Here is a 10,625-nt window from a genome sequence, read left to right on the forward strand (position 1 = left end):
AAGCTGCAGGAGCTCCTAGATATCGATTTTTATCTAGTGGTGGGCCATGACTTTGAAAGTGTTAAAGAGTTCCGTCGTATGTTTGGATCGAAAGAAGTGCCCGCTCAATCACAACTACGCTAAACCATGTTTATTCTGGTCAAGATCTTGGAGTTGTTCCCGATGCCGAGCTGACGTTCAAGTAACATCAAGAAGAAGTCATTGAGCGAGGTACCAAACGTGATTGTTGTGCCAACAAACGGCAAACAACGCTCATATTTACCAAAAAGGCGAATATTTTGAATTATAAATGGCCGGGGATCTGCCAAGGATAACTTACATCAAATGCGTGCATTTATTGATATAAAATAATTTCCGTTCTACTGTTACGATCAAAGTATCATAAGTCAGTCAATAAACCGCATGGTGCGTCCTATTTTGCACTAGTAGAAAACAAGTTTATTCAACTTGAAATTTTCCAACAAACTGATTAGAATATCCTACGGGAGCGGGCCATTTGGCATAAAGTCATTTGGCATAACGCCATTTGGCATAAGGTCATTTGGCATAAAGACCATTTGGCATAACGGTCATTTGGCATAACGGACATTTGGCATAATTGTGGAGGTCTTTTGGCATAACGGACATTTGGCATAATTTTTCTTTCCGTTCGCTAAACAGACTAAGTGATGCGGGAAACACCCCGGAATAGTAAATATTACACAACACCCGTCGATAACAATATTAAAAAGAATGTATTTGTAATGCAATGCAAAAGTAGGTGCATGCCCGGATTTATCCTTTCTTTAGAAGAAGGCGTGTGGCTGGATTATGGCAATTAAGGATATGATACCTTTTTTAAAAGTAGGCGTATGGCATAGAAGGATGTGATCCCTTCTTTAAAAGTAGGCGCTTGCCCGGATTATGACAATGGTGGATGTGATTCCTTCTTTAAAAGAAGGCGCTTGCCCGGATTGTGGCAATGGTGGATGTGATCCCTTCTTTAAAAGTAGGCGCATGCCCGGATTAAGGCCATGTGGATGCTATCCCTTCTTTAAAAGTAGGCGCTTACATGGATTATGGCAATGGAGGATGTGATTCCTTCTTTAAAAGCAGGTGCTTGCCCGGATTGAGGCAATGGATGTGATCCCTTCTTTAAAAGTAGGCGCATGTCCGGATTATGGCCATGGTATTATGGCAATGAAGGATGTGATCCATTCTTTAAAAGTAGGTGGTTGCCCGGATTATGACAATGGTGGATGTGATTCCTTCTTTAAAAGTAGGCACATGCCCGGATTAAGGCCATGGTGGATGCGATCTCTTCTTTAAAAGTAGGCGCTTGCATGGATTATGACAATGGTGGATGTGATCCCTTCTTTAAAAGAAAGTGCTTTTCCGGATTGAGGCCATGGTGGATGTAATCCCTTTTTTAAAAATGGGCACTTGCACGAATTCTGACAATGGAGGATTTGTTCTTCAAAAGTAGGCGCTTGTCCGATTGAAGCAATGGTGGATGTAATCCCTTCTTTAAAAGTAGGTGTGCCCAGAATTGTGGCAATGGTGGATGTGATCCCTTCTTTAAAAGTAGGCCCTGTCCGGATTATGGCAATGGTGGATGTGACTCCTTCTTTATATGTAGGCGCTTTCCGGGAATAAATCAATGGTAGATGTGATCTTTTCCCCGAATAGAACAATTCAGATTGATTTGGTTGCAATAACTCATATGTGACTTGATTGGTTTTAGTAACTCGTCTACGACAAGTGTGTTGCTTGAGTTTTTAAAGTTAGGCGCTTGCCCGGATTAAGGCAATGGTGGTTTTGATCCGGTCTTAAGGCGCATGCCCGGAATGAATCAATGGTGGATGTAATCCCTACTTCAAAAGTAGGCATGGGGCCGGAATAAGTCAATGATGGATGTGATCCTTCCCTCGGAAGTAATTCTGCCGTTTTGTTATTTCGTTCTTCCGGAGAATGTCTACCATCAGTCTAAATTTATCAGAAAACAGCCTCGGCCTACTTTATTTACGCTAAGCAATATATGAAATATCCCTTTAGCTTTCACATTTTGAAATTATGCCAAATGTCCGTTATGCCAAATGACCCACTCTTTTCTTGCAGTTCAAAATTATGCCAAATGTCCGTTATGCCAATTGACCATTATGCCAAATGGTCTTTATGCCAAATGACCTTATGCCAAATGGCGTTATGCCAAATGACTTTATGCCAAATGACCCAGACCCATATCCTACGCCTGCTGCGATTCGAGTTCCTTTTTTTCATACCCATTTATTCACACCTTTTCAAATAGGGTAAATCACTACTTGGGCCTATGGACCCGATTCCCGGCTCACTGCAGCTAAGGATTTATATTGTTTGGAAGCCGTAGGTTTATGATTGATAATTTTGAAAAAGTCTCCCATTTATTTCGCACAATACTCAATATTTTTCAATCATTTATTTCACTTATAATTAATCCAATTATAGAAAATAAAAAAGTAGATCCTGAATATTCTCTCTTCGTTGCAACACCACTGAGCCGGAGTCAGTCTTTCCACTTGTACAAAATGATATCGCCATATAAACACCTACCTAAAAATCGTCACAGTTCTCGATACATTAATTGCTTGAAGCTGTTAATCACCACAAAATAATTTTAAAATATCGCACTTTAATCCTTCCTATTTGTTCGTTTCACCAGAACTTATAAAAACATATTAGAATACATTCAGAAATGTATCCTCAAACCGAACAAAAATTCACCTCGGCCTAAGAACTTCTAGCCGCACCGTGCTGCCAAAAGGCAAGGAGCTTTTATTAGTATGAAAATAATCCTTCATTGTTAAGGCTCTATAAACCGTAATCAATCCGATAATGACGATGATTTTATTCGAATCCGCACTAATACTAATAAAGTTTTAAACTAAATTCAATATTTTGGGGCTATTTGCCGACTTACCTCCATCATTTTATATTCATTACATTTCATATAAATTTTTCACTTATCCAATTTAACAATTACTGAGGAATTGCAGGAAAAACGCTGAAAACTGCCTTTTTTCCTTGGCCGGCATTCGTATTTTTATCGAACGCATACTAACTCCGAACGTTCGGAGCAAACACATACACACGCACTTGATTTTTCACTTGATCTTTTCCCACTGTTTCCTTGATTAAATCACTCCTAAAACATATTCACTATCTGAGTTTCACATTTTTCTTCAATATTGACTACCAATTAATTCACTTCGCGTCCAAAAACTGTCGAAAACTGCTTTCCAAAAATCGAAGTGAGAAACAAATTTGACGACCGTATTGTGAATGCAATAAAATGCGGAAGACTCAAATTCATTAGCGCAATAAGTGAAATGGTGAGCACAAAATCTACGCAATGCAACTTCATTCAATCCGAACAATACAACGTATACGCCATCCAACACGTAAACAAAGGTGTGCATACACAAGAAAATAATCATCTCTTCATTGTTGCCAGATTTGTTTATTGGAAAAAATCATTGCTGTTTGTCAGATTGAACAAATATACCAGAAATGAATAATTGAACTTGTTATGTAAGCTTCTGTTAAATTCCAAGTGTTGAATAACAAATTTTAAACCGATAAATACCCATATATTTGCTACACCGTGAACATGTGTTATGATATAGAATTAACATTTCGTCAAGTCTGGCAACATTATGCATCAGCTGGCATATTTTTAACACCCCGTTTCCACCCACCCCAGTTGTAAACAAAATTTATCCATCGCTGCTGCACTTTTTCGTACCAATTACCTCACTATTACAAACAAGCGATACAGTCATTAATTCTCAAAACATTGTGATGGAGTCTTGAGCCTTAATAGGAAAGCTGTCTAATACGTTGACGCTATCATGTTATTCATAATTCTCTTGATTTCAAAAAGAGAAAAAATATAGTTTTTAAGTGTTTGGAAGAAATTTAGATGAGTTCATGCTCGAGTTCATGAATCTTTTTAACCAAACAAAAATTATTATAAATAATACCATCTGGCATCACGTTGTCGTAGAACGTGCAAATTTTTGTTAACGTCGCATTTTCTACCGTCCCCAGAGAGAATGAGAGTAAAACGTTGAGAGAGTGGGTGAAATTTTGATTAGGCCGGGAACTGGTTTGAAGAGTGCCAGAAATGCAATCGCTATGACTGAAATGAGTGCTGCACCTCGTTAATTTAAATAAAATAAAAACTTTTTCAAACGATGTTTAGCAAGATTAGCTATTTTTTAAGCAGAAGTGAACCCCATTGCAGTATTGCACGGCCCACAAAATTCAGGAAAAGTTGCTTCCTGTCATAAATATCAATTGAATAATGCAGTCGTATGCATGTTAGGCCGGGAAAGGGGTAAGAAACCCTATTCCACGCCTACTTCAATTCACCCATTTCAATCAGCATGCCCGTTTATATTTGCCGTATATTTTACATACATCGTGTCCACTGCGATCAATTCGTCATATTCGTTCACGAATGCCTCCTTTTTATATAATGTTAGTTTTCTGCTATTCACCAATCAGCATCTATTTTATTCGTTTATTCATACCCTTTTTATTCATTGTTTTACGAAAGTGACTAATGTTATTTTTTTTTTTTTTAAGTTTTCATTCATCCCTAACCTTCCCTACATTCTCCTCCGCTCCTACTGTTCATGAAAAAATTTTATATGAAATATGTCATTATATTTGTTCGGTTTACGAGACATTCTCTTCGGTCTTTGATTATTATCGCAATACGAAATTTTCTGTGAATTAAAAAAAATCGACGCCCTTATACGAATATACAAGTTGATATTTATTGCATAACTTTACCGGAGTTTTTTGACTACATCATCCTCACCAGATTCTTGTCTACCATTCAAAGCTCTTGTGTAATGCTTAACGTCTTGCACGTTTCTTGCTAATTGTACACCAGTCGCTACGTATAACAACCTTGGCTCCTTCTCTCGTCAAAACAATATATCTTTCCTTGGAAAAAGTTGGGTCTGTTTTGTTCCGTTGAAAAGTTGCGACCACTACTTTATCTCTCACGGCGATATCTGATTCCCTTGCCCCTATGTCTGTCTGCGTATTTCTTGCTGTTAAGCTTCGCGAATGCGTCGTTCCACTGCTTTTTCTGAATCCCAGATGCATGGAAAAGCTCCCCTGTATTTCCACCCAAACATCAATTCAAAAGGGGTGATAGATAGCCGCGAATGCTGTTTGAGTGTGTTGTGTTTTTTGGTGTAACACTCTAATGCGTCCCTCCAGTTCTTGCCATCCTCCTTTACTCCTGCCATGGCCTTGATGATCTCCTGGTTTTGACATTCAACGGATCCGTTGTTTTGGGGACTTAATGGAATACTCGATCAACTCATTTCCTTGGTATGGGGATACATTGTCGCTTTGAATAATCAAAGGCAACCCCCATGTACAACATTTTTTTCAAAGTTCTGCGTTCGTATTTCTTGCATCAGTATGCTTCATCTCCACGACATGAAGATAACTCGAATACCCGACCAGTAGATAGTAACAGATTTATATCAGACCTTGTTATTCTGTTACAGCAGTTTTTTATAACAGCGGTTGTTATAAAACATGTACCATTAGTAGTTAAAATAACAAAAATTGTAACAAAATCTCTTCTAGTTTTAACAAAATTATTACTAAATATGTTATTGATTGAACAAAAATATAACTCGTTGTGTTACATAAAAAGTGGTGAAAATAGCTTGTACTATAGCAAATTATGTTCCTGAAAAGATTATGATTATCCATAATGTAGGCAATTAAGTTTGTCCAGCTGATTCAACTTTGGTTGTAGATTCCAGTTATACTGTAGGTGGTACCTCACTTTTTTTCCAATTCCTATCTACCAAAAATGTAGGCAATTTTTTTTCGGTAGAGATAAACATAACACATTATGTTATAATCATGTTATGACGATCATAAAATTTTATTTCCTCCATCTTTGGCAGAGAATTCATAACTAAATTATTGCAAGTTTTGTTATTTGTAACACATATTGATATAATTGTGATAAAATTTTGTTATGACCAACTAGTCGGGTAGGTATCAACCACAACAAGAAAATCTCCTGTACCATATCCCTGGAGAGTTAAAAAGTCGACCTGCAAGATCTCCCACGGACCGAGAGACATCTCACGGCTGAACAAGGGAATTGGCGTTTTTTTTTCTTGAGATTAGCAAACAGGTTCCACATTTTTCGATGAATTCCTCTGCTTTCTTACTCATGTTTGGCCACCGAGAATATTCGCGCAAAATTCATTTTGTTGCCCCGCAGCCGATGTGTCCTTGATGGGCTGTGTCCTAATGCCTTGATACGAAGACTTTTTGGAAGAACTATTTTGTCACCCTTGAAGATCATTGAGTCCAATGTCCTCAGTTCTTTAGCTTGAGACTCATATCTACGTAAACGCTTCGGCCATAGATCAGTATCTATAGCTAATCGAACGGCTTCCAATTCTTCATCACCCTCAGACGCCAGTTGGATATCTGTCCAGGAAATATTCATAGTTCCTACATCCAAAGCGTAGAGAACATGCTTGTCGTTTTCTTCTTCTTTTTCTTGTCAATTTGAGTCTCACTGATCAACCGTGATAGTGCATCAGCAATATTCGAATGGCCTGGTACTCTTTTTACAGTGAACTGATATGGAAGCAGCCGCAAGGCCCATGACTCTGTACCAGGGTTTCGTCTTTCCGTTTCAATGAGACCAAAGCAAGCGTTTTTCGGGCCAAGGGAAAATCTTGTTTCGTTGTTTATGTTGAGGATCATCTTTCACCCATCAATATTTTCTCTAGAATTAGCATTGGAAGATGAGCGAAAATCTTGCCTATTAGATGAAAATCCTTTTTCGTTTCATTACTTTTATCTCTCACTCACTTTTCGCGAGAATTATCGCAGAACAATTACAAAATTGTATGGCCGCGCCGGGATTCGCACCCAGAGTAGTAACAATAATAGCTATTGGGATGCGCTTATTTTAGCCACACCACCACGCTATCTGTATGAAAGTGTTAAGGCTCAAGACTCCATCACAATGTTTTGAAAATTAATGACTGTATCGCTTGTTTGTAATAGTGAGGCAATTGGTACGGAAAAGTGCAGCAGCAATAGATAAATTTCGCTTACAACTGGGGTGGGTGCAAATGGGGTGTTAAAAATATGCCAGCTGATGCATAATGTTGCCAGACTTGACGAAATGTTTATTCTATACCATAACACATGTTCGCGGTGTATCAAATATATGGGTATTTATCGGTTTAAATTTTTTTATTCACCACTTGGAATTAAACAGAAGATTACCGTCAACTGGGGGGAAGATGATCATTGAGGTGACGATGATCATTTGATGTGTCAGTCAAAAGAGCCAAATTTTTTTTATGAAACGGTAGTCAACAATATTCTCCGTTCAAGTATTGTTACCGCTAGGTAGAAATCCGAGTTTTTCGATTATAAGCATGAAAATGTATTTTGTGGAAGAAAGAGAGAGATAGTCATAAATGACTCTATTTTCGTTTCAAATATTGACTTCGTAGACTTTTTTACGTAGTAAATTCAACATTCATACAAATAACCTAGTGTATTTTGACTACTAGGTCATAATTATTTTAGTAGAGCTGTCTTGATCAACTTCACCCCAAACCAGATTACTCAAAAAATGTGTGAAAATTTAATTTATTTTAATAAATACGAATGCATTTCAGAAAACTAAAGTTGTTGATTATTGCAACGTATAGCAGTACATGTTTTGAAAATATTTGTTTCGATTTAAAATGTAAACACACATTGTTATTGCATGTTTTGTCTTAAAAATGATCATCTTCCCCCCAGTTGACGGTACATAGCATGTTTAAATATTTATTTCTGGTATATTTGTTCAATCAGACAAACAGCAATGATTTTTTCCAATAAACAAATCTGGCAACGGAGAGGAGATGATTATTTTCTTGTGTATGCACACCTTTGTTTGCGTGTTGGCTGGCGTATACGTTGTATTGTTCGGATTGAATGAAGTTGCATCGCGTAGATTTTGAACTCACCATTCCACTTATTGCGCTAGTGAATTTGAGTCTTCCGCATTTTATTGCATTCACAATACGGTCGTCAAATTTGTCTTTCACTTCGATTTTTGTAGAGCAGTTTTCGACAGTTTTTGGACGCGATGTGAATTAATTGGTGGTAAATATTGAAGAAAAATGTGAAACTCAGTTAGTGAATATGTTTTAGGAGTGATTAAATCAAGGAAACGGTGGGAAAAGGTCAAGTGAAAAATCAAGTGCGTGTGTATGTGTTTGCTCCGAACGTTCGGAGTTAGTATGCGTTCGATAAAAATACGAATGCTGGCCCAGAAAAAAAGGCAGTTTTCAGCGTTTTTCCAGCAATTCCTCAGTAATTGTTAATTTAGATAAGTGAAAAATTAATATGCAAATGTAATGAATATGCTATGATGGAGGTAAGTCGGCAAATAGCCCCAAAATATTGAATTTAGTTCAAAACTTTATTAGTATTAGTGCGGATTCGAATAAAATCATCGTCATTATCGAATTGATTACGGTTTATAGAGCCTTAAGTTATTTGTTCCACATAAGCTACTACCATTTGCATTGATGATGCTACGAAAAGACTCGAATATGAAAGAAAAAGAGCAAACCAACGTTTAGCGGCAATCGAAGTGAGCGAAAAATTGTTATCACTCTCCAGGCTATTTTTCTTTCCCGAAAAGCGATTTCTCCCCGAAAACTTTCGTGAGGGAAAATCATATGCTCCTGAGATTGAGTGAGCATTACGAACCCTGCTCTGTACGTGTCATTGCTTGCTGATCCGATGATTGCTCCCAAAAATGAATTGAATAGCTTATGCGCCCGTCCGGATTACGAAATTCTTGCTTGTGAGGTAGTACAAGAATCTCTCTACATCCCAGACCATAGCAAACGCCTCCTTTTGGGTGTGAGGGTACTTCTGTTCTGCAAAAGATAAAGTTTTCGTCGCACTGGCAATTATTCTGGTTACATCGTTGTGGTGCACGAGCACCGCTCCAAGGCCTATCGGATATGCGTCCACGTATAACTCCGTCTCGTCGACATGATTGCCTAATTTTTTTTAGCCCCATAGTAACTGTGACCTGTTCGATGATTCCCGATGATAGTAACTCAGCATGTCTTCGCTCTATCTCTTCTTTGAAAGCAGGTGGAATGTTGGTAAAAACATTCCTCGATGGACGCCTTGTTTTGTCATTTATCCGATCCACTTTTCAGATCATAAATCGTTTGACTCAACTGATTGCATTTTAATATCTCCTCGTACACATATTCACTAACCGTGTTCACTTCGGCACCTAAATCGATGAGAAATTTCACGGCTCAACCCGCTACCAAGCCTATGATGTTTTCGGGACTCATGGTAATACGTATTGTGCTCTGCCTGAAACTTATCTCGTTTTTTTATTAATATGAAAAACGGGTAATGTAGAACTTCTATCTGTCGGATCAGTTAGATGTGCGTTCGAGGTGTGCTGATTTATGCACAAATAGTAGCGATCTTCCTTGTTTTTGGCGGTGGACTTGACTTGTCTCCTTATCTTCTTGATTTGATCGTTTCCTTGCAGTGGATTGTAGCTTCTGAGCTCGTTATATGTGTCCCACCCGTTGGCACTTACGACACACCTTGTCGATCGCATGGAGAAAATGATCCTTTCAAGAGTCGACCATTGGGTCGAAGAAAATGCATTGCTTTCAAATACTCAGTTTGGATTTAGAAAAGGGAAAGGAACAAACGATTGTCTAGCATTGCTTTCTTCAGATATACAACTGGCCTTTGCGCACAAGGAGCAATTGGCTTCAGTATTCTTGGACATTAAGGGCGCTTTTCATTCAGTTTCCATAGAAGTACTGTCAGGCAATCTGCACAGTAGTGGATTACCCGTTATTTTGAATAATTTCTTGTACAATTTGTTGTCAGAAAAACAAATGAACTTCACACTCGGCACTCTGACAACTTCCAGAAATAGCTACATGGGCCTTCCCCAAGGTTCGTGTTTAAGTCCCTTGCTTTATAATTTCTATGTTAAAGATATTGACAATTGTTTGGAAGGACAATGCACGCTCAGACAACTTGCAGATAATGCCGTGGTCTCTCTAAGAGGTCCATGTGCAGCTGTCTTGCAAGGACCATTGCAAAGTACCTTAGATAATCTGACTGTTTGGGCCAGACATTTAGGGATCGAGTTTTCACCGCAAAAAACTCAATTGGTTGTGTTTACTAAGAAGCGGTATCCTGCTCAACTAAAACTTAAGCTGTTGAATGATGACATCAACCAATCTTTATCTTCTAAATACCTTGGGGTCGTGTTTGATTCCAAATGCACCTGGAAACTCCACATTGAGTATTTGATACAAAAATGCCGGAAAAGGATCCATTTTCTACGTTCTATCTCCGGAACATGGTGGGGTGCTCACCCGGAAGACCTCATCAAACTCTATAGAACGACTATTCTCTCTGTTTTAGAGTACGGCTCCTTCTGCTTCCTCTCAGCAGCTGATTGCCACCTGATCAAATTGGAACGAATTCAGTATCGTTGTTTGCGTATTGCCCTTGGCTGCATGCATTCGACGCATAAC

Source organism: Armigeres subalbatus, chromosome 2 (genome assembly GCF_024139115.2).
Source record: "Armigeres subalbatus isolate Guangzhou_Male chromosome 2, GZ_Asu_2, whole genome shotgun sequence".
In the NCBI taxonomy this organism is placed as follows: Eukaryota; Metazoa; Arthropoda; class Insecta; order Diptera; family Culicidae; genus Armigeres; species Armigeres subalbatus.